We start from the raw sequence: 25,195 nt of genomic DNA, 5'->3' as shown, positions 1-25,195 counted from the left end.
AGTTACCAAACTAAGCCAGGGTAATACCGTGATAGATGCCCATAGAACTATATTCAGATGCCCAGATTCTAATAACTTTAGTTCCGGCACAGGTTCCGGTAAACCGTGCTATTATCGATCGAGAGACTCTCCAAAACTACTAAAATACTACTAAGTAGGCCGTATCGCATATCGCTGTGCAATTGCATAGGAAGGCAATATGCAGTAAAAAAAAATTGGGCATAGATGACCCAAAATATAGAGGTCCGTAAAAATCGCTAAAAATCTGTACATATCAATTACAAATAACGAAATAAACTATCTGTTCGGTTCTGCCTCGACGAAAATGAAACGATCTAAAAACTCGAGCCACCTAAAGAGTTACAAAGATGGCTAGGCTGTAAAGATTTCAGTGGTGAGATTTCAGACATCTCAGTCAGCGTTTCTATTCCGCTTAACTTCCATTTATATTTTATGTTAAATTTCGATGCCAAAATCTCTAATACTACTTTCTTGTACTTTTATTATAAAAAAATACTATTTCTGAACCATTTACCTTAACAAAGAACAAGCTTGGCTGTTTTTTTGTCTCAGGGAGTCAGCTGGCGAAATAGGATGCAGTTTTAGTAATTAACAACGTTTAACATTCAACCTGTTGTTATAATTATCAGAATAACAGGATAATAATCTGTTGCAACTGACATGACCTTTTAAATTTGAAAACAAAATTATGCGCATTAGAGTCCGTATATTTTCAACGCCGTCTTACTAAATGTAATCTTACCTACTTCAGTTTTTCATGAATAGATGTGAGGTTTAAAGAATCTCGACCTGACTTTTTACCATAACAATAATGACTGGCTATGTCCATGTAGTGAGATAGATCACATAGAATATAATATTTATACTTCTAAGCATGTCAAACCATATGAAAGCCCACTTTAAATTTCCTTATTATCTAAAATACAAAGCATGACAAGAAATTAAACATTAAACAGGAAATATTGTTCCATCATGTGTCAGTTTTCCTTTTGGCATTGGTAAGTTTTGTAAGTTGTTTTGTAAGTTTGTAAGAACGTAACTAATTCTGAAAAGCGTTAAGACATGTGTTGTACGATATACTCGTACTTTACTCCTTACGAATAGTGGCCGAAACAATGTAGTGCAATAATAAGGTAAACGCACCTCCCGTCATAAGTAGTTTGTGCCACCATCACCCCCAAAATCTCGGAGCAGTATACGTTCGTCAGCGGAAGTTCTCGATCACTATCGAGATAGAGGAATGGCGAAGCATCGGGAAGTCGCGTTTGGCACGAGCAATTGACGCCGCTGATAGGATCGCGAGCTGAGCTGGCAGAATATTGGACCGGGAGTCATCGTGTATTTTCCAGTTTACCAGGACTTAATAAGTTACATGAGCTGCTTTTTATCTAAGGTTATTCCAAAATAGGATTGACGTTAACTTTAACAATACTCAGCACATTATTGGTAGTACACATTTCTTTATTTTTTTCATACATTTAACTCATCTTGATCATTATCAGCCGGAAGACGTCCACTGCTTAGCGAAGGCCTTTAGGATGCCACAATGAACTACAACTCGCCACTTGCATCCACCTGTTGCTCGCAACTCTCATATTGTCATCGGTCTACCTAGTGGGAGTCCTGCCGACGCTTCATCTTGCGGTTCGTAGTCGCTACTAGAGGGCTTTTCTCCCCCAGCGGTTATCTGTTCTTCAAGCAATGTGGCCCGCCACTTCAACTTACTACAACTTACACATCTACCATGTTCATGTTTGTTTGTAGGTATTTTTAAAGTATTTCGTTGGTTTCACTGTTGGCTGTTTTTTTTATTATATGTATGTTAAATATATACAGTCCTGTACCACTACCATGAGTTTACAGTGACCGTATTCGATAGCGACGGCGTGAATTATTTGTATGGAGAATTGTACAGCGCCTCTACAAATAATTTACGCCGTCGCTATCGAGTACGGTCACTGTAAACTCATGGTAGTGGTACTGATGGTCCCAAAGGAATACCAGCCACAAGGGCAGCATTATGCTGATTTGGGATCATTTCGTGACCGTGATACGTATTTTCATCTGTTTTTTTTTAATGTCATGAATAAATGTTTGCCGGCGAGGCAGATATTTGTATGAATAATACGAATGTTGGCTTTCGGGCCTTGGGTATTTGGGTGTGTATTTAAGTATGTATTTATCTATATAAAGTATGTTTATCCGTTGCCGGGTATCCATAGTACAAGCTTTGCCTAATTTAGGACTAGATAGGTCAATTGGTATGGTATTGGTATTGGTTTTATAGTATGTGTGAAGTTCCCAATCCGCACTTGGCCCGCGTGGGAACTACGGCCCAAGCCCTCTCATTCTGAGAGGAGGCCTGTGCCCAGCAGTCGACGTGACGGAGGTCAATTGGTGTCAAGTATCCCATGATATTTATTTTTATAAATGTTTCCTTCCTTGTCTAACTTCGAGCTATAAATGAATAAATACATACATACATAAAATCACGCCTCTTTCCCAACGGGGTAGGCAGAGACTACATCCTTCCACTTGCTACGATTCTGGCATACAACTCTCGCTTCCTCTACATTCATCAATCTTCTCATGCATGCACGTCGGTTTAAAGTACTCCTGACCCGACCTTTCTTCAGAACGTCCCCGATTTGATCGTGGTACGTTCGTCTATGCCTTCCTCTCCCAACGTTCCCATTCACGCTAAATGAATACATTTATTTGCGTTAAACAACAAATAAATGTCGGTAACTCATGTTATGTACTCCAAGCTCCCGGTCCAGCGGTGGGCGCGGTACGGTGTCGGTTGCCCGCGACACCGCTTCCGAAATGCGAGTGATCCACACACGCTTTAGATAACGCACACATTCGAACCTCTTTTTTACCTATAAGAGTTTTATGTTTTTAATTCAACGATGGCTTTATTTTAACGCTGTATTGTTTTTTAACATAATATTTAAACGTGTAGTTTTTGATCCAATTCAATCATGATATTCATAATCCAAACCGAATAACTTAAAAACTGAGTTTATTCTTTTTACTAAACTATTAGTAATAAATTGAATAAAGTTATTTTGACTTTGACTTTGAATAAACCACCTATTAGTACCTATAGGTATGGCATTGGCTTTCCTCTTTATTTCTACTTTGCCACTTTTGCCAGATTTGTACTATCTTCATTGTTCAAATGAAGGCCCCATTTTCTTCTGTACTGTTATTATTAAAATTTCTTGAATATGGCAACAATTTTATATGTGAAATTTTAGTTCCTACTACTACCACAGAATAGATAATAGTACAAGAACTTCTACTGCCAAAAACCCCGGTTCAAATCGATCTAATCCAGCAAGAAAAATTGTGCAAGAAGCATTACACAACTGCACTTGACCTGGCTGGTACTTGAGGTATCCCATCTTAGGCCTTCTTAGACCCACTTGCTCGTTTGCCATCCAGTCGAATAAAAAAAAAATTACATTACGAGGCCATTAGTCAACAGGTTAGTAGTGGTCAACCGAATGCTGTAATGTAATGCAACTTGCGCGATTTCTCTTGAAAGTCTACTATCCTTTATATTGTGCTATATATATACTCTCGTATTCTACAGTTGTAACAATGCGTTCTCAATTAACCAAATGAACCCCTGACAGCTCGATGCACGTCTTCCACAATCGATTATCGTTTCACGGTTAATTATGGCGTTTAAACAAAAACTCCTTCGCCGGCCTTCTGCCTAATGGGCCCATAAAGACGAATTACGCGCTCCGTTGCCCGACCGTTGAATAACGCGCGACCGATGTTTGTTCCTTGGGTGACTCCGTGATGTTATCGAAGTTTTAGCCCATTTCTACCTATAGATATGTAAACACACTATTAAATAATAAAATCCCACTTTTATAAGCAAAATGTATATCTATGTGTATGTGAGTGTGTATGTTTTTTTAATTTATCACGCCGAAACGGCGGACGGATGCATACAAATTACGAACCAAGATAGTTTATACCCTAACTGAACACATAGGTTACTATTTACGCCGAAAAAAAGTATGGTTCCCGTAGGATCGTGTATAATATGTTTTAAAGTAAGTAGGTAAATAATAAAACTTTTACCAATATTTGATAAATGGTACTGTATATTAAAAAATCGGCCAAGAGCGTGTCGGACACGCCCAAGATAGGGTTCCGTAGCCATTACGAAAAAAATACAAATATAATAATACAAACTACAGTCTTAAAATCTATTACCAGAAAAAGAGCGTATCTTCACGGCACTTACGTCCTTTTGTTGAGAAGCGCAGTTTTTCGGCAATAACTCAAAAACGGTACATCCGATCATATTGAAACCAATTTTCGTTGAAAGTATTTATTAAGCGTTACCTTTCCATATTTTTTGGACAAACGGTTTACAAGATAGAGGGGGGGGGACACAATTTTTGCTACTTTGGGAGCGATTATTTCCGGAAATCTTCACTTAATCAAAAAAGTTTTTGAGAAACCTTACTATCTTTTCAAGAGAGCTGTCGAACTATGTGCCACACGTTGATAATGCGAGTGAATTTATTTTTTTTCAATTTCTGTTACGTGTATGGAGTGCCCCCCCCCCTATAAATATTCATATACTATAGTTAACTACAAAACTAAATAGCGGCTTTGACAAGACATCTGTACTCCAAATTTCATTGATATACATCTTGTAGTTTTCGAGTAAAATGCCTGTGACATACGGACGGACGGACAGACAGACAGACAGACGGACTCGACGAAACTATAAGGGTTCCATTTTTGCCATTTTGGCTTCGGAACCGTAAAAACGCGCTATATTATTAAGAGTACTTTCGTAAAATAGTTACAAAGAGAAAAAAAGACGGTTATTCTAATCCACCTAAAGAAGCCTTTCCTCGCTATCCCGATATCAACACGAGCGAAGCTATGGGTAAAAGATAGAGGTAAAATAACATAAAGGCAACGATGTTTAGGCTGCGTTTCAACTAGATATGTTGTGTGCGAGGAATAAGTTTTTCGCGGACCAATAGAAACGCTTCATTTACCTATTCTCGCATAGCACAGCTCTAGTGGAAACAGTTGAGCGGAGCGAGGATAGGTACCATCAATCAGCCAAATATGTGGTCTACCACCCTAAAGTTGATAATCGTTTGCATGTCATAAAACAATAATGCCAAAAGACGTGTCTGTCAACTTGAAAGTTCAACTTTAGCGACATATTCATTTGATAAGAACTTGTTTAAAAATTGATAGACCACTTATTTGGCTGATGGTACTACATAAATGGAGTGTGTGGAACATATTTTTGAGTCCAGTTACGGTAGGTATGTGATGTGTTAAGATGTGTGCGGTATTAAGATGGGCCGAATTTGGATCGAAAACTTCACATAGATTATTGAATTTGCCGGGGTGCGCACCCCGCACCCTGACCTGCCAGCACTGCTGCTGCTGCTGCGCAGGTCTGACTCACTCTCATCATCATCATCATCTCCAAAATACGTCCCACAGTTGGACACAGGCAATACCCCCTCCAAATGCGAACGCTAGGGCTCGTGTAGAGATTGGAGACTCCAACTTGACCTGTTTTATTTACAGCACTTTTGAATCCCTATATCCCACATAACCTTTAATACAGCGACACATTGTCATATCGAACTCTGTGACCATGTATTTTTATCGAAGTCGATATAGCATGTTACATTCTATTATGTATACGTAGATCTTCACGCAAATATCTTAGCTCTTTGCCACTAGACTTAAAACCTTATTATTAAGAGGAAAAAGCTAAGTTTAAGAATAGGGTTTCGGTTTTGATAGAATGAGAATCCTCATTATGAGACCACGCCGCATCGGTTTATGAGTTCTATTGAGATTGGATTTTGCAGCTTACACATTTCTACAGAATGTGCAAAAAGCTAACTTGGCGAAATCGTAATTGAACTTGGTGATATTTTAATGCAAATGGATATTTTATGGACTTCGCGTTAAACCTATGCCGTGCTGCCAAAAAACTTGGGTAATCGTTGAACATGTGTTTAACGTGTGTAATTTATTGTCAAACAAATAATTGTGTTGATTTCTCTAGTAAACTTTAACTTTATTAACGGCTTAACAGCACTAATTGACTTAATATTTCATATAATATTATAGATAGGTATGTTGAAACTACTTATGATTGATCCATATTAATCTTATTAAATAGGTGTTTTGTTATGTGATTCGAAATTTTAAAGGTGGGTCGAATACGTCATAACAAAAGACGACACGAATTTGCACAAACCTAACGAAAAGGAAATGATCCATACATCCGATTTAGCAATTAAAAAGAAAAATGGCGTTGAATTATAAAATGTATATAAAACGACAAAAAAGTCATACTTTAGCCAGTAATGCGCAAATCCGAAATATCAGATCAATGCTAATTATATACGCCTCGCTTGCACATCATTGTAAGTAGGTGCAGTCAGTTGCAAAAGTGTAAGTATATTTACTCAGTTTTGTTCCCTGTTAGAAAATACTGAAAAAATATGCTAGGAAAATATTGTCCGTGTCTTTTACCATTATGGTTTTTGTTATTTAGGTGTAAGATTTTTGGAGAATTTATGTAAGAGAATTTCTTTTAACAAAATGCATATAATAATGTCATTGCGATTCTAAAGACAGATAACATTTTATTCTGTAAAAACTTTTTGAAAACTTTTGGAATAAGTACTTTTTTTTAGGTTTTGGACCAAGCTGAAATATGACGAATAGGACAGATAAAATTTATATTAATTATCCTTATTTTCTATGATTAGGTAAATAATTATTTATTACATACTTAGTTATAGGTAGAGTCATTCACGAAGACCCGTGCCGTGGTTCTTATTGCAATGTCATTAATGTCTAATTTTGACAAAATCACGCGTCTTCGTGATTGGCACTAGGTATATCCATTGTTCTTATGTTTGTCACGAATAAATGTTTCTTTCTTTCTTTCTTTCTTTATACCAGCTATGACTCTTTCATGTCATTCTTGGATGTGAAAGCAACAACAATGGCACCAATTTTACTACCTATATTAATATGGAGGCCTTTTTACGTTTTTAAGTAGGTAGGTATTTATTGAGTTTATATTTAAGTTTTATTTAGGATTTTTTGTGACTTATTTCTATTGAAAACATATCTTATGCTGTAAAGAGCAAAGTTGCAGGCATCCACTTTTGCCGCCGCCTGTACCAAATTCACACGTCGGCTGACTGCAAACGCCAAACAGTGCACATTGGTGATATGCAATCTGTCAGTTTGACGAAGGTCACGGGTCGACCAAAGCCCGGTTTTATTAAAAAAAGTTATGGCTGTCTATGTGACGGGTGGACACGCGCCGGAACACACTCATTTATGGTGTTTTTGCTGGTCTTTTTCGTTAGACTGTACTGCGGAAGTGTTTCATGAAATATAGCCAGCATTTTTGTTTGGTTTTAGTTACATTATCAATATAACGATATCAAAAACGATGATTAAATGTAGAAATCATGTAGCATACCTACAAGGTGTTACGTAAATACACCTATTTACTTAGAGCAGTAAAAATATTAAAATGAATAATCCATTGTATCGTCTAGGTAACTGATAGATTCTGACGTAAAAGTACTTTGCGGAAATCCATATCAATGAACAATTTTTTTTCGTGTCTTCGCTACTAGTGCTCCACATATATGAATAGAGTCTGTTTATATTCTTACCTACCTAATATGCCAACTGAGTCAAAAGTATGTACCTAATCACCATCATGCTAAACTTTATACGCCCAACAAGACCTTCTAAGTTTCATAAACCATTCAAACCTATTATTAAACAGGGTAAAAATGTTAGTATTTCTACGGTGGCCAGTTCCACCATTGTTAAATATACGTATCAGTTTTCAGCATGACATTTCAATGCCTGTCGAATTCCAAATCTCGAACAGATGTTTACTCAGACCATTCAAAAATTATCGCAACGAAATCTAAATCCATACACCATAACTAATTATATCCACCATGTAATACCGTGTCAGAGAGGTTTCATTGTTCAAATACTTCTTTTGTTGAATCCCGTATTACTAACCTACTTTTGGGTATATTTCGCCCAAAAAAGTCTGCTTGAGATATCACGCTTTTTTGGTTTCGAATGAGAGTTATGTTTTCTTTTGTTAAGCTGGTGTATTAGGGAGCTTGGAGTCGAGTTTGGTTTCGGTAGTTTTTGAAATCAAGATGGGTATTGATTGCAAATAAACCAACATTGGGATCTATATGGATCGCTTGAAGCTGAGTAGGCTGAGTGGGCACGATCGCCCAAAATGTTGAAATATTTTTTAAAAGTGATTATTTATCTTCATCTCGTATATTTAATTGTTTGTTTCAAATCTTACTGGTTAATTTTGATCCAATTCCAGTGCTCGAATTTACTACAAATTTGAGAAACATTTGTAGGCTGGATGACAATGTAAGCACAATTAATAATTCAGCAAAAAACTTGCTTATTATTGTTTGTTATTTACATAGTTAAGATCCAGGTTAATAGAAAGATCACAACTTGATTATTTCAACTAAATTAAGGAGAACGACAACGCTTGATAATACACGGAATTCAAAAGGCTGCTGGAAGAACAGGACTCTTACAGGACTATAGACAGACGCAATTAGGTACCCCGCCATCAAGAATACAAGTCTTCAATGTGGATCATTATAAATATCCGAATATCCATCAATAATAATCGAGTGAAATTTAACATACGAGCAATAGGTACGCATGGGTTTTAATACTCTTGATAGTATCGTAGACTTTTTGGCTCTACGAGTATGAGTAACTCAGAACGGCCGCTGTATAGCTAAAGTTAGTCGGCCAGTCGATCCGCGGCATCGATTGGGTCCGCAGCATTCAATCCAGTTTTGTTTGTTTGTTTATTTTTGCGATATCGAACGGATGTAGGTTTTTGGGTTTGCGGTATATCCCTGCTCGGTTAGTTGTGCCTGGATCGTGTGAATAGAATTGCATTTTTTGCGTTTTTTTAATCAACAAACCTCCTTTTTGAGCGTTCGTGTGCAGAGGTTTAAGAACGGTTATTTTTGAAACAACAATCTGCGGTTGTTTGCTGATTCGATTTGAACTGTAAAAGATTTGTTTTAAGGGCATTTCTATCTACCGTTGTACCCTGAGTTTATCTCTCCAATTTCAAGAAATTGTAAACGGACAATAAATGTGTAAACGGACACATCCATACAATATTTTGGAGACACATCTGGAGACCCTGTTTTTCCAGCTCGGAATCATGGACTGAGCCTACCTTCCAAATTTTGTTGAAATTGGAGAGATAAACTCAGGGTACAACGGTAGATAGTAAATGCCTTTAAACCGAAAAATGAAACAAGATCTACGAGTATAAGGATGGTCAATGAAAGGATTTTTTTAACCCCCGACGTAAGAAAAGGCGTATTATGAGTTTGAAGCTAATGTCTATCTTTCTGTCTGTGGCAACATAACTCTCAAACGGATGGACCGATTTCGATACAACTTTTTTATATAAAAGCCTTTCTTGCGGTGCCCTTACCTATGCTTGATAAAGATTAATTCAGTCAATACTGACAAAGTGACTTATGGTAATTACTTAAAAATTACGAGTATGTCAACGAAAAAAACATAATAGAGAGGGATTAAAATTTTTTATTGTAACGAGAGGGGTATCAAATAAAAGCCGATAATTAGTCCATTAAAAATATAAATATCTGTGTTATACTACTTTTAAGCTATCATTTTTACTGGAAAATAAAACAATAAATTTTTAGCTAAAGTTTTTTAAGTCACTTAACTAGGTATTTGATTTTTCCAACTGTACTTACTTATATAAAAATATCGGGACCTTGAAAAACACGGTTGAGGCACTAATCGAGTCTGCCACCTGCCCTCATCAAACAGACGATGTTTGCGGGACTCCACGTTGATTTAATACCCATATGTATAAATATAAATCTATTCATTTGCCTGCAAAAGCTGGCAAACATGGCTAATGAACGACGTAATTCAGTTAACGGCTGGACGTCGAAAAATTATTTTTAATAGGTTATTTTTTACGGTGTGTTTGGGGCGGCATGAGGCTTTATTTGTGTGATTAACTTTTGCTCATGTGTTTATGATTTAAGAGTTTGGAATTTATGTGTTTTGACCGGAGCTTGGCGAATCCTAGACTATGATTCTGACGGAATTGTTGCCAAGATTACTATCTCCATATCATATCAATATACTAAGGGGCTGTTTAACCATCCATTGATTAGTGTTAACTGACGGTTAAATGTGATTCCGTCTCTATTTGTTTTGTTCGAATAGACGGAGACGGCATCATATTGGTGTGGAAGGAAAGAGGAAACCACTATTTTCTCTACACTACTCTACGGACTATTTTCTCATCTGACTATTATCTCATCCGACGACCATGATCACTTTGTCAAGAGAAAAGTGACTTAGAAGAAGAATCGCGTTCGAGGGTAGGACCTTTTTATTTTAAAATTCAGATTGAGTTTCCTCGACTGTACAGTAAAGGAAGAGTCTTACAATTATAACTATAGCTGTTCTTTTTCTAAGTCGCCTAAATATTCTCATGACTTTGACTTTGACTTTGAAACTGAATCGTGAACCAGGGCGGGATCTTCGTGCTGCTGATGTTATATTGAAATTCCATATACTCTGCTCAAGAAATCATAGCATCACACCAGCACACACATCAGCAGCACGAAGATTCCGCCCTGGTCCACGATTCAGTTTCAGACTGTTCTTTTTGACTTTATCGTTTTGTCATCACATCACCAAAGCATGACTTCACTAAATTTGAACTCATCCAATCACTAGAAGTGGTGAAATTTAAGTAGGTAGCAAGATTTAAAACAACTTGCATACCCACGTTGCAAGTTAAACAAAAGCTTGCATGATAATGGAAGCCTGCTATATCCGATGAGGGACAATGCGTTATACACGCATGAATAAGCGATACATAATATCTGCATAAAACTATACTGAACTATAGATGCATTCGCTGTAATTCACTGACAAACGTATATAAAAGAGCCTGATCGAGAGCAAAGGAAAATGTGGAGTAGCCGTTCGTTTTTTTGTTCAAATATTTAAACTTTTTTATTTATTGGACATTTTTGATTTCAATAGTATTGCATCTACAGAAACTATTTAATTATAATGTATTTTAAAAAGGTAAATATAAACTTTATCGTGACTAGTTTATACTGATTACAAGTACATAAGTGAATAAATAATTTTATCGTAGATACTTTAATACGTCTGAGTATCACAATAGCTTTATATCAAAAATAACACCAGTTTATCTATATGTCATTTGTTATTAATGTGATGTTCATGCCGAACTCTGACTCTTAAGAATAAACATACCTAATAATCTTTAAGGTCACATTCATAGAGTTTTGGGATCTAGAAATCCTAAGTAAAATTGCGACAAATAGATACCTAAGTTAATTTGTATAATTCTTAATTAATGGTTATTTCATAAATCATAAAGACGTGTCACCTATTCATTTCTGATTGATTCCTGACATCGATAAAAAATTGTATTTTTTTTTGTTTAGGAGAAGGGGCTCTAGCGATTTTTGACATGAAATAAATTAATTGAGATTTTTCGTTCTTATTAGTTTAATATTATAGAGAGGAAGGGCCTCTGTGATCAAAAGTGAGAATGATCTAAATTGCTGTGGCTTAGCTAATTTATAGAGACAGCGCCATATTAGCCGCTTCTCAAAAATAGGTATTTACTGTTACTTAGTGTTATTTTACTTATTTTTCTATTTTCCCAAGTATTCCGGTTAAAAATTATTAAATTGACGTTCGTGTAATCGGGTTGTCACAGTGTTTTATGTTTGTGTTTAATGTTAAATGGGTCCTACTGACTGTTTTGGTTAACCCTAACATTATGCCGACATAGGGCTCAATTAACACTATTCGATTTTCATTTGTATTTAATCCTTCATTCTAAAGTATTCTTCTGTGTATCGAATATTTGTAAGTAAATAAATGTATCTCTTTCTTTCTTTGAATTACTAGAGAAGCAATAAATCTTAGGCTTAAATAGTCATTACTGATATTTATTAACTTTTTTTTTATTCGACTGGATGACAAACGAGCAAGTGCGTCTCCTGATGGTAAGAGATTTCCACCGCCCATAGATACCTGCAACACCATGCAGGGATTTCAGATGCGTTGCCAACCTAGAGGCCTAAGATGGGATACCTCAAGTGCCAGTAATTTCACCGGCTGTCTTACTCTCCACGCCGAAACACAACAGTGCAAGCACTGCTGCTTCACGGCAGGATGAGCGAGCAAGATGGTGGTAGCAATCCGGGCGGACCTTGCACAAGGTCCTACCACATGCAAAATAATATTTATTAACAATTAAAATAAATTAAAATATAAAAATAAAACTTTCAAGCTAACACAACTCTACTCCCAACTTTGTCCACACAGCTCCCGATCCGTGCGGGAGGTAATTATGCATGGCCGCTTTTTAGCGTCCAATACCGGCTACCCAATACCCGGTAGGTACCTACCTACCCGCTGCCAAATAAAACATAAAATGCTCCACAACTAATGATTTCGCGTTCACGTACGCGCACTGAATAATCAGTCAATGTCGAGCCGCGTGATAAATACGTAGTTTGAGCTTTGGATGCAATGGTTTTTTGTGAAGGGTGAAATCAAAAATGTAAAAGTAAAGGTTTTTGAAAGTAAAATAACTGTAATTAACAAAAAAAGTGTCATATCGGTGTTAACATGAACTAGAAACTTCATCTCGCATGCGCAATCTTGTGTAGAAACAATTTTTTTTGTATGATTCATTATTGACAGGCCTTTTAAATAAATAATATCAATTATTGACCATTGGCAAAGCTTGTGTTATGGGTACTAAGCACGGAATAATACCTTATATAGATACATATTAAATATAGTATTCGTATTTTTCTAAAATATCTGACACGGAATCGAAACCTCAAGCTTCGTAGTCAGGTTCTATTAGGCCAATTTTGTCACGGAAAAACAATATACATACAATATATTATATAAGAGAACCTCGTCCTTTTTTTGAGTCGGCTAAAGAGAGCTCTTAGTGGTCAGTCTGATATACCTACCCATCTATGTCCTCAGATTGTACGGCATATTAACAGCTAGGGTCAAAATGGTATTATTTCACGTCACTAAATGGTTGAGTTTAAAAAAAATATTTTCGTAAAATATTTTCAAATTTCAGCTTCTTATTTACCTACAAAATATGTAATTAGCAATTAAAAAAGTATTATTATAATAATATTTGTAGCTTTTATTGGATCTAAAAGTTCACCATAAAAGCTGATAAATGAAAAAATAAAATTGTACCAAATACCAAAAAAAGAGTTGCCAGGGTTTGAACTCACAACACTACTTGAGAAAAATAAGCTAAATGGTTTGCTATAATTGTAACGAGTACCTTTAACAGACAATTAGGTAAGCATTCTAAGCCCACTACTAACTAAACCTATCTACTACATACAGCCAAGCAATTACAAATCGAATACCACTTAGCAATGCAAAATAGACTCCGAGTTAGTAATTGGATTATAACACTGCCATCTGCCGGCTAATAGGTGAACTACGTGACTTAACACAGTACTGTAAGCTAGCGCCGCGTCTTTCTCAATTTTCCCGCGATGTGTGGAGGGCGCTCGCGACTGTTTTTTCCTCGAAACAAATGAACGAGTACGTTACGTTGGATACGTCAGTATGGAGAGGAACTTGAAGGGGTTGGTTGTGTATGAATGGAATGCTTACAGAAAACGGATTACGACTTCGGCATCTAATGAAAAAGGTACACTTCGTTGTATTAGGTACTGATCGCAGGCAATATACCTACCAGTAGGTAAAGAAATGGTAATATCGTTGTTAGTAACTAAATAGGTTAGTAGACAGTGCTTTTATTTTTATTTCTACTTATTTTCAACCCCCGACGCAAAAAGAGGGGTGTTATAAGTTTGAGCGCTATGTTTGTCTGTGTGTCTGTATGTCTGTGTCCGCCTGTCTGTCTGTGGCACCGTAGCTCTTAAACGGGTGGACCGACTTGAATGCGGTTTTATTTATTTGAAATCAGGTTTCTAGCGATGGTTATTTATTAGACATGTTTCGTCAAAATCGGTTTAGCCGTTTTTGAGAGATTGCACTTTGAAGTGCAAATTTTAATAATTGTTTTTACTTAGTTGATTGGTATTTAAGTAAGATGTGGTTCAATTTGAAATCTTGACGACGGAACGGCGAAGATGCGTTTTTGGGGTTAGACGTGTATGAATTTGTATGTCTGTAACTATATTAGGTATAATGTTTTCTCAAGAACTTTACGGGCCCGATTTAAATTATAGTCAAAATACATACCACTAACATGACTTATCACGCTAAAACACACGAGTAATATTTACCTCGACGTCATCCGACCCGATTCAGGTTATTTACAAAACATAGGTAAAATTAAAAAATAAATAAATATATAATCATTCATGGGTAATAAATAAACAAATAAATAATCATTTTTAGGGCAGGTTTTTGGGTATAGTTTTTGCTTGTAGTGTAGACCAGCAAAAGGTACTAGAGAAGCCAAGCTGGGCACAGGCATAGTCTCAGGATAAGAGGGTTGGGGCTGTACTTTCCATTAGAACTTAGTGCGGATTAGGAACTCAGCACACAACGTTAAACTGTTTTGTTAATGCCCCAACGCAAAAAGATGGTGTTATAAGTTTGACCGCTATTTGTGTCTGTGTGTCTGTACCACCGTAGCTCTTAAACGGGTGAACCGATTTAAATTCGGTTTATTTTATTTGAAAGCAGGGTTTGCAGCGTTGGTTCTTAGATATGTTTTATCAACATTTTTGAGAATTATTGAGCCGTTTTTGAGATATTGAACTTTGAAGTGACAATGTCGGGGGTTTTCCAACTTTTTGATGGTTAGGTTATATATGTATGTGTGTTCCCACGCGATGTTTTCCTTCACCGAAATGCTAATGGTAAATTTTAAATGCAATTTTGCGCATAAATTGCTAAAAACTCAGTCACTCGTTGGAGCTCATTTGTCGTTGTGTTCGTTATTGTTAGGACTAGGTTTGTGTTAAACAAGATTAAGGGGCTGTTTCACCATCCATTGATTAGCGTTAACCGACGGTTAAATGTGATGCCGTCTCCGTCTATTCGAACAAAACAAATAGAGACGGCATCACACCTAACCGCCAGTTAACACTAATCAATGGATGGTGAAACAACACCTAAAACTGAAACGGAGGCAAAGCCGCGGGCAACGGCTAGTCACAAAGAAGCACATCACACTTTACCCATCAGATTTATTCACACAGACATTAACATATATTTATCCACATGTCCGAGGCGGAAGTATAAACAGGGTGTTACAAAAACCGCGGCCGAGGAAGGGTCGTTGGTGGGCGGTGTCGGGTTCACTTCCCGGCGTGTGCGCGGAATTAGCTGTTTTTATTGCCTATGGGATTAGATGGACCTACCTGTTAGATGTTAGACGTAAGGATTTAGTTTGCAAATATGATGGGAATTTGGCGAGGGCAGATGTTTATGGCAGAGGATGTGTATGTTTATGAACATTTTTAAAAGAAATTGCACAAAAAAGTTGTCTGTTTTGAACCTCAGTTAGCCGTTGAGGGAGAAAAGTCATCGAGTGGCAATCACGAACTGAAAGACGAAGCGTTGGTAGACCTCCCACTAGGTGGACTGACGACTTCGTGAGAGTATCGGCACAGTATCGGGCAACCGGCGGATGCAAGTGGCGAGTTGTCGTTTATTGTGGCGTTTTTGCAGGTGGTAGGACCTTGTGCAAGGTCCGCCCGGATTGCTACCACCATCTTGCTCGCTAAGTGAAGCAGCAGTGCTTGCACTGTTGTGTTTCGGCGTTAAGACAGCCGGTGAAATTACTGGCACTAGAGGTATCCCATCTTAGGCCTCTAGGTTGGCAACGCATCTGCAATACCCCTGGTGTTGCAGATGTTTATGGGCGGTGGTGATATCTTACCATCAGGAGACCCACTTGCTCGTTTGCCATCCAGTTGAATAAAAAAAAAAGATGATGTAAGTACTTATTTCTTAACCTCTCCAAGAGGACAACCGTCAAGGAACACGTCTCAGAGCGATATTCCATCACTGGCAAATGTCATTGGCATTAGTTGAAGACTAGTCTTTGGTCACTGCGAAATTTTGGACGAGAAGACATTGGTCAAGAAGGAAAAGTTTGAAGCTAAATATTAAGTCTGTTGTCACTCACGGTCGGCTTGCCTTGAAATTTGATACATATGTAGAATTTATCTACGTGTAGGTAGATGTAATGTAGAAAATAGTAGATTGTACAACAAGAGCATAAAACGAGCAATTTTACCCGAGACGTTCATAATTGATATTTCATACTAATTTTAAACTTTGTTTATGGAACTAACTACTGAATCAATTTTAAAAATTCTTTCACGAATAGAATTCTACACTTATACCCCCAAAAAATGTGAAATTCACGCAAGCCAAACGCCGTTCCATATAAGTAATAAACCGATGTTAAACAAGTACACGCACAAGTTGATTCAGTTTGCCAGCTTAAAACTCACCCGTCCAACATCATTTGTCAGTACCTGGGCCTCTCCCGGACACAATCATTTCATATTCCGCGGGTCCATCTCTCACACGGCCAATTATTCACCGGGGTCCCTTTCCGCTCAAAAGTAATGGCCGGTGAACGCGGAATTACACGTTTAACGTAACGTGTTTGCGTTACACAGCCACTATGATGTTAACTCGTTTGAAGTGCCGTTAGGCAATCGTTTTGTTTTACGGGTTTGTTTTGGATTGTTTTGCGGCCCGTTTCAGTTAAAAAGTTTGGTTAGTTAGGTGTAATTGTTATGGTTACGCGGAGGGACGGGGCGGCAGTTTAAACGTTGGTGTGTGTACACTTTATTTTTTATAAATTTTGGAAACTCGGAATCAAGAGCACAATCGATTCCGATAGTTTAAAAAAAAATGTCTAAAAAAATGACCGTTTTGCAACGTTTTCTTCATACGCTCAGTCTGACTCATAAAATTTGTACTGTAATATACATGAAAAAATGGGTCATTTTTTTAAACAATCGGAATCGATTGTGCTCTTGATTCTTAATAGGAAAAACCATATTTTCTAAAAAAAAGGGTACACTTTTTTTTTAAACGAGAATACACCTAACTTTTTTTAGTTCGCCGTTTTAGAGTTGCTTGTTTGTCTGTTTGTTACTTCATTCATGTTTGTCAACTCATTCTTCCATCTCCCATTTTACCAATGGACATCCAGGCGGAGGGACCGTTAGTTAGTGTTCTATTGGCCCGCACGAAACCGATCGCTTCATCTTTGCTAATGCGAAATGTTAAAATTAAAATTCGCTCCCATCATCTGCATTTACAAATAGATACAACCTAAGGCTATTCGAGACTGATTGAAGAGTGAATACTTAAGGCTGTTAATGAATCAGTGACTGTGCAAAATTTACACTTTTGGCCTGACAGTAATTCTCAGCTCAATGAAGGTCAACTTTGCCGTCCCCTCAAATTCAAACCAGAAATAAATTATATCCGAATACCTATCGCCGGTTTCTTCAGCTACTTTTTGCTGCGTGTTTTATTAACAGAGGCATTACCCAAAGTAAACAGTCTCTTCCGTGACATTAGCATAGAGGAATTAACCAATAGAGTAACACGGGCTATCCATTAGAGCCCTCGCCCGCGGCGAGTTTTTGTAGCGACGCAATGAGGCTATCGTTTTTGTCCACTAGATGGCGCACTGTTGCGTGAGGTTTTAAGTTGCTTCAAAGTCTGTTATTACGGGCGTGAAAACAAAGTTAAGATAAATCATATTTTAATCACCTTAAACCGTACCATAAAAATATCGAGCATCCACAGTGTTGTTTGTTCGAAAAAAGGGAGGACAAGGGTTTCCAAAAGACAAAACTGTCTCAAATCACAGCATTGCCCGGAACGCATATTAGCATATTAATTTCAGATATTGCAAATATTCCCAAATTATTCTAATTTTAAATAAACGTAGCTCACCAGACTATGGACATTTCGGAGACCTCACGCACACTAGCGCCCTAGGCGAATTATCATGGCGATGCTGTCGCGCGTTCGCATCGATACAGTCGCGATGCGGTCGCTAGCTGTGTGCCCTCGCCCACATAACCACACCACAATTTAGTCGCGACGCAAATGCGATACTGTCGCGCTTCGCTCCCTCCCTCCACCTTCCCTCCGTTCTCTTCCCGATGTCATCCGACACGGTCGCTCGTTTGCATCGATACAGTCGCGATGCTATTGCGCGTTAGTAGCGCGTAGGCATCGCTTCTGTAGCGCGTTGCAAATGCGACTAACTGATGTCTGGACTGGTGGAACTGGTGACCAGTGGGCGAGGGCCCTTATGCAACACATTAGTGAATAATAAAAATATTTATTCTCGAGCCTTGGACGATTAATTTGGTACCAATGTGCCTTTACACACCGCGTTTTTACAAAGGCGATACGCACGCGAGTTGTATGGCTGCTCTATGGAAAGAAAAACGCGCTGTTAACGCGCGCTTAAAAAACGTATTTTTATGTAAGTATATTTTGAATTGTATACGTAAGTATGTTTTACCCAGTGTCAAGTATCCATAGTACAGACTTTGCTTAGTTTGAGATCAATTTGTGTCAATTGGTGTCAACTTGTGACAATTAAGTTTTTTAATCTAATTACTCTAATAGAATCACTTCGTTATCCGTCTTTTTTTAAATTAAAATTGCATCTGGGGACTATAGTCCAATATCTGATCAGAACACAGTAGATAAAGTTGTGGGCCAAAATTTTATTCAATGACGTTAAAATATTTCCACTCTATAGGTACATCCTCGGCGTCATTAAGTTAGTGGGCAGGGCTAAAGGCCGTTTCCGACACAATAATTTATGACCCACATGTTGTGTTTGTCCCCTTGATGTAAAAAGCGGTGCCAAGCTGTCTGGAGGAAGATTTTTTTGCGATCGGCTTTAATAGACGAGTGATAACTGATAGGTATTTTTTTAGGGTCCCGTACCTCAGTCGGCGGAAGTTATGACCTAGTGGTTTGACCTATGGCTACTCAAAAAGAGGACCATGGATTCGAGCCAGGGCTCGAAACTGAGTTTTTTGGAAGTTATGTGCAAAATTACGACTGCAGTTCTGAACTTTCATGGAAAAATAAGAAAATGGGGAAAAAAGCGAATGGGAAGAAAAATACAGGGAAAATTAATATTGGTATTTCACCTAGTTATACAGGAACTACGACCAAAGTCCTATTATTCTGAAAGGAGGCGTGTGCCCTGTGGGTGTCTGTTTCCACTTTTCCCAAAAACTATATACCGGACCAATTTTAATGTAAGTAGGTTTTTAATTCGAATTGGTAATCTATTTACAATTGTGTAGTTAAATCGTGCAGAAATTTTTCTTACACATTCACAGAACTTTTGTAGACGATTAATGTTAATAAATAAGTCCCAGAACCTCATTTCATCCTCCTAAATAGGCCTCCATATCTCTGCTATCTGTAAATACCCATCAATGCCCCCTTGTATGCAGAAGCTCATAATATGTGACGTATGCGCGTAATGAAACGGAGTGTGTATTTATTAAGTTAATTAAGCCAGTCTCGAAGATTCGCCTCGGGCGTATTTGACAGCGCCTCGTCTTGCTTACAGCCTGGTACCTGCTTGGTGCTACGGAGCCATTGTTATCGGGAACAAATGGAACTTTTATACAGTAAATGTCACGTAGATGTTACACAGTAAATGTGCATATTTATAATGACTTTTTTGAGGACATTGGTACTCCCTTGGTACTCCAATATCGTACTACCAGGTACTATCTGATGGTACCACGGTAAAGAAGGGCCTCGAAAATCTATCGGAAAATATCTTGCTTATGAGAAATGTCTTAAGAAATTGAGATGGTTTGTTTATTTATGAGACCACACCCTATTCTATCTACTTAATACCTTATTTAAACGAGCAATTACTGGGTATATTGTGACTGTGAATTCTTGACATGTATGAATGATTGATTTTGGATTAAGTAGTTAAGTTTAATTTAATATAATTTAATTGTATTTTGTCATAATGGGATCATTGCCCAAATAAACAAACTTATTATTATTATATAATAATATACTATAATCAGAATCTCGGAAACGGCCCTAACGATTTCGGTAAAATTTGGTATTTGGGGGTTTTCGGGGATTTAAAATCGATCTAGCTTGGTCTTACCTGGGAAAATGCTTATGTATTAACAAATTTTAGCGTGAGCAAAGCTCGGCCGCCCAGGTACTATCCCTTAAATGCTTTATATGCATGTAATTAAATGTATATCATGGCGCTGTCAATGCCTAGGTACTACCTTCACAGGTAGCTTTTATTGCAAATCCTTATAAAGGTCAGAAAGTAATTCTGTTGCCGCTGATGTATTGTCGACATAACCTGATATTGAATAAAGTAGGGTATTGCTTGTCAAACAAGTAGCGATTAGTCTTTTTGGTTGTAAGCACGGTTTAATCGAAGTAATCTTTAATGTGGGCGTCCAAGAATAAACTCTTTTAACTTTCTGATCGCCTGGTACTTATAGTTCGACATAAACTATTATGGATCTAGTTTTACTTTCATGGAGTGATTTTACGAATAGTATCTGTTTAAACCGATCATTAAATTAGGTATCTCTACAACTTCTTTTTTTTTTAATCGGCCAAGTGCGAGTTGGACTCGTGCACCGAGATTTTTAATTTATTCGACTAGATGGCAAACGAGCAAGTGGGTCTCCTGATGGTAAGAGATCACCACCGCCCATAAACATCTGCAACACCAGGTGTATTGCAGATGCGTTGCCAACCTAGAGGCCTAAGATGGGATACCTTAAGTGTCGTACATATTTGAATTTCCAGTGTTAGCAGAGCCCTGTTCCTAAGCAAAATGTACCTACGCAGTGTGTCATTTTACATGGTCGTTGACATAGACAGGATATAAAAAGTTTTTTGTTAAAAAAATCATTTTAGTACAAGCTTTTATGCTGACTGTACTTTTTGTTGACTGTACTTGCATTGTCATCCGAAATTCATTTCCGTACCAAATTTCAAGTCTATACCATTAACCGTTAAAGAGTTCCGTCCTGCAGAGACGATTCTGGTTGGACCATCAGGATGTCATTACCAGATTATTGTATTGTCACCATATTTACATAAGTATGCCAAATTTCAAGTCAATGCGACTACTGGAAATGGGTCAAATTTAATTTGCAAGATTTGACCCGCACGTAAATAGATAGGTACCTACATAGTGTACATACATTAAACATACATTGCTAGTTAAATAAAAGCTCTTAAAATAATATTTTCAATGGTGTTTTCGAACTTTTAAAACTTGGTTATACCTTTTATAAGAGCTATTTAATACTTTCATAACAAATTACAAGTATCTAAGACAACCGGAAGTACCCTCCTGATTTTTCGGTTACGGCAATATGGAAACACCTTTATTAATGACTGTGTCTTTTGATTGCGTTGATTTAGAAGTTTGATTTTTTTCAATTCTTCAAGTGATAGCAGACTTGAGTACTTAAAATTAATTTTGACAGACGGACAACAATGTTGTACTAGACTCTGGCCAGCGAAAGCTGTCCACACATTTTTTACGAAACTTTAATCTGGTATCATTTTTGAGACTGATTTAGCCAGGCTCCGATAATTTTGATACTTCGTCTATAAGAAATAAAAAAAATATTTTTTTGTTTAATTCAATCTCCTAATCCATCCTCAAAATGCAAAATGTTATAAGCTTATGTTAGAATTAAAATGTTAGAAGATATATTCAATGCACTTTACCACGGGACTCCTAAAGTGCATCATCAACTTTCACACATCACTACATGAATTTTGATGCAGCTTGAAGAGTCCCAAGTATAATTCAATATCTGGAAAATATAAATAATTTCTAAGTATCAACATCGTTTAATCAGTGTACAGCGAGTGTTGTCAGCATCATTTTTTTTTAATTTGCCACCGTTTGTTGAGGACAGCTTTCGCTGGCCAGAGTCTATAAGGGTTCCGTTCTATCCCTTTTGAGACACGGAACCCTCAAATAAAACTGCATGACTTAACAACATGTTTCATAAGTACCTGATAAACCGGTGAACTTTTAGTGCTGGTGCGGGTCGCAAAGTCCATCAATTAGGCCAAAAAAGTTCTCTTCGATTACATATAGGTAGTACGATAAATGTTAATATATCAAAGAACCTCATTAATATGATATTTTCAAGGATTCAAACGATGCCAAATTTATGTTAGTAGGTATCTAATCGTTCATTCATTTAATCAAAGTACTTATAAGATTGTTTACGTTGTTTGAAACGCATATAAAGATGTCTTAATTTTAATAATTCATAATAATAATGAGATATTATTAGCGAAGGAACTCGTATTTAACGTTTGAAGAATCGACACACTGCGTCTAATGAAGCGTATCTATGTAGGGTTGACACAATGTCACGAAAATAATTCCTCGAGAAAAATAATGAACTTAGGTAATTTAGGAGAACATTACCGTAGTTAAAATTATAAATTACCTATTACGTAAGATTCAAGAATTTATTCGGAAATGTAAAAAAAAAAAAGTATTAATGACAATGAAATAAACTTTTCTCGGTATGAGGAGTTCGAATAGGTATGTAAATATCTTTATAAGTAGTCATGTCATAATAGTACCAACTTTTAATTACTAATTACACTAATGTTCGCTCGCCTTGAATGAAGACTGTGCATTTTATTCTTTATTTTGACTCAAATCAGGCCACTTTGAGACATATTTTTAGGTGCCTACCATATTTTTAAATCATAAGACTAGCAACCCTACGTCCAAAAGCTCAATTCATTAGAGGAATATGTGAGCGCCCCACAGATTAATTTTGAAGCGAGTTTTCTTCATTACACTTGATCATGACGTTGTTGTTATGGAACTTTTTGAGAATACAAACAATGGGCGTTGAGGGGGTTAACTTTCATATAATTAATGCAAAATTTTACGGGTACGTACAAGTCATGTTCAAGTACAAGTGTACATATTTGTGAATAATTTTGCTAGTGTAAAGGTCTTAAATAATTAAAGAAAAATAATAAAATATGATATTTATTTTACACCAAACACCAACAATTTTACTCATTGTTAATAAAAATAAGAATGAAAATACACTTATTCACAACACAAGATACAACAACATTATTAAGTACAAATATAGAAAACACAAAGATTAATATGTGTGTGTGTATGTGTATCACTTTTATTAGTCCATTAAAGAGTATGAAAGCATCATGTCGATTGCAAGTGTTACAATATTCGATTAGATTATGCAATCTCACTTTTGAGAAGAAAATTCGTTACGTAGATGATGTGCGTGGGGCAGAAATATAACTCTATCATTACAGTCTTCAAATATCTACAATATGCGCCGAAACATAACCTCGGATACTGGCTTATGAAACTCGCTAATCCATCTCAATTCCGGTCCCATATCAGATATGTCCTACCTCAGATCGGCCCCAACATACATCACCCTGACACACCCCGGTAATGAAGACGTCCTACAAACTATAATTCCCTATCTAAATGCACCGTCGACAGGCATAAACAATTGAAATAATTATCAGGATAAGCCTCCCGGATCACGGAAAGCCCTCGAGGATCCAACCCTTCTACGAACATTCTGACAGCATCTTATGCAAATTCACAAAACTTAAAAACTACCCTCTAAAACGATACAACTCTTAACCTTAACCAACGCATTCGACACCCTAAGATTCCTCCCTAAGAGCGACATTCAATTGTTTCTCCCAGGTTGATGCGACGTTGTTTTGCTTCGAAGCTTTATACATTGCTCAATTGGCCTCACTGTCTCAGATATGGTAACTTGTGTTTCATTTAGCCTCTTGAATACAGTGCTAAGTAAATCACTGAGTACGACGTTTTCGGTTCGAACAAGATGAATCACTTTTTGAGACGTTTCTGTTTGATTGTTGTTTTGATCAGTATATTCTAAATAATGGTAGTAATGGCTTGGAAACGTTTAGATGCAAACAGAAATAGTTGGTATCCTGAACTAAAAATAAGAGAAACAACTGGAGACCAAAAGGGCCGACAGGTATCTCTCTTGAATATTCATAGCTATCCAACGAGGAAATGCTGTCAATCTTTTGGTCGCAAAGCCACAGGGCCATTTGTAGTTTTAATTATTTAGTTTAAGGAACTAGTTTTCATTTCAATTTTAAATTACTTATTTAATTTCTTCTTTTTATATAATGATATAATGTTTAGGGTAATTTCTTCTTTGTTTATTTTAAATAAGAGGAATAAAAATGTAATTATGTATATTTACTTTCGAAATCCATTTCTGTGTCCTTATATCGTATTTGTGAGTCATCGAATGGGCTTAGGTACTATACAGATCAGGTGAATATTGTTTTCCTTCGTATTTTGTCGGAAAAGTTCGCATTTACTCGTATCTTCCATTCTCGCTTATTCTAGCTTACTGAAGTTTACTGTACGTAATTGAAAAACGAAGATAAATAGGAACTTATCCGACAAAATATGATGGAAAAACATTATTCATTAGATCTGTACCTAAACCAAGCCATTGGTGGAGAACAGCTTAAAAATGTGTCTTTAATGTCCAATATTATTTTCTGTTTCGAAACAAATAGGTAGGTAACTAGCCAATGTTATTCCAACACAAGATCCTGTTGCAACGTAAACTAGTGTGAAGCGAATCATTCAACTGCGTAAAATGGTTAACGAGATGAAGTTATAGCGTTAGTGACTGTTCAGTTTGAGACACTTTCTTTTAGTCGTGTGGTATATAATTTTATTATTTATGTATTCTTTTGTATTGTATATGTACAGTTGCGAACAGGGATTGTTCAGCCGCGTGCCACTGTTCGTAATTTGCCCGTGTAATACTATTCTGGTTTATTAATGACAATATTTAGTACCAGTACCTATATATAGGTAACTCGGCTAAATTAAGAACAGAACGTTTTTTTATTTGTATTGTAAACT

General features: G+C 36.8%; 1 long non-coding RNA gene across 1 annotated transcript in view; it reads right to left on the bottom strand.

Annotated features, from left to right (window-relative positions):
- LOC141440887 (uncharacterized) overlaps positions 1–15,947 on the bottom strand; it is a 198,576-nt gene extending 182,629 nt beyond the window's left edge. Inside the window, exon 1 of the long non-coding RNA XR_012452761.1 lies at positions 15,902–15,947. This is a non-coding gene — a long non-coding RNA (uncharacterized lncRNA). The remainder of the gene's footprint in view (positions 1–15,901) is intronic.
- Positions 15,948–25,195: the final 9,248 nt, after the last annotated feature.

This window comes from Choristoneura fumiferana, chromosome 23, assembly GCF_025370935.1.
Source record: "Choristoneura fumiferana chromosome 23, NRCan_CFum_1, whole genome shotgun sequence".
Lineage (NCBI taxonomy): Eukaryota > Metazoa > Arthropoda > Insecta > Lepidoptera > Tortricidae > Choristoneura > Choristoneura fumiferana.
The sequence above is the reverse complement of the archived record's forward strand: the minus strand, read 5'-3'. Positions and strand labels throughout refer to the sequence as shown.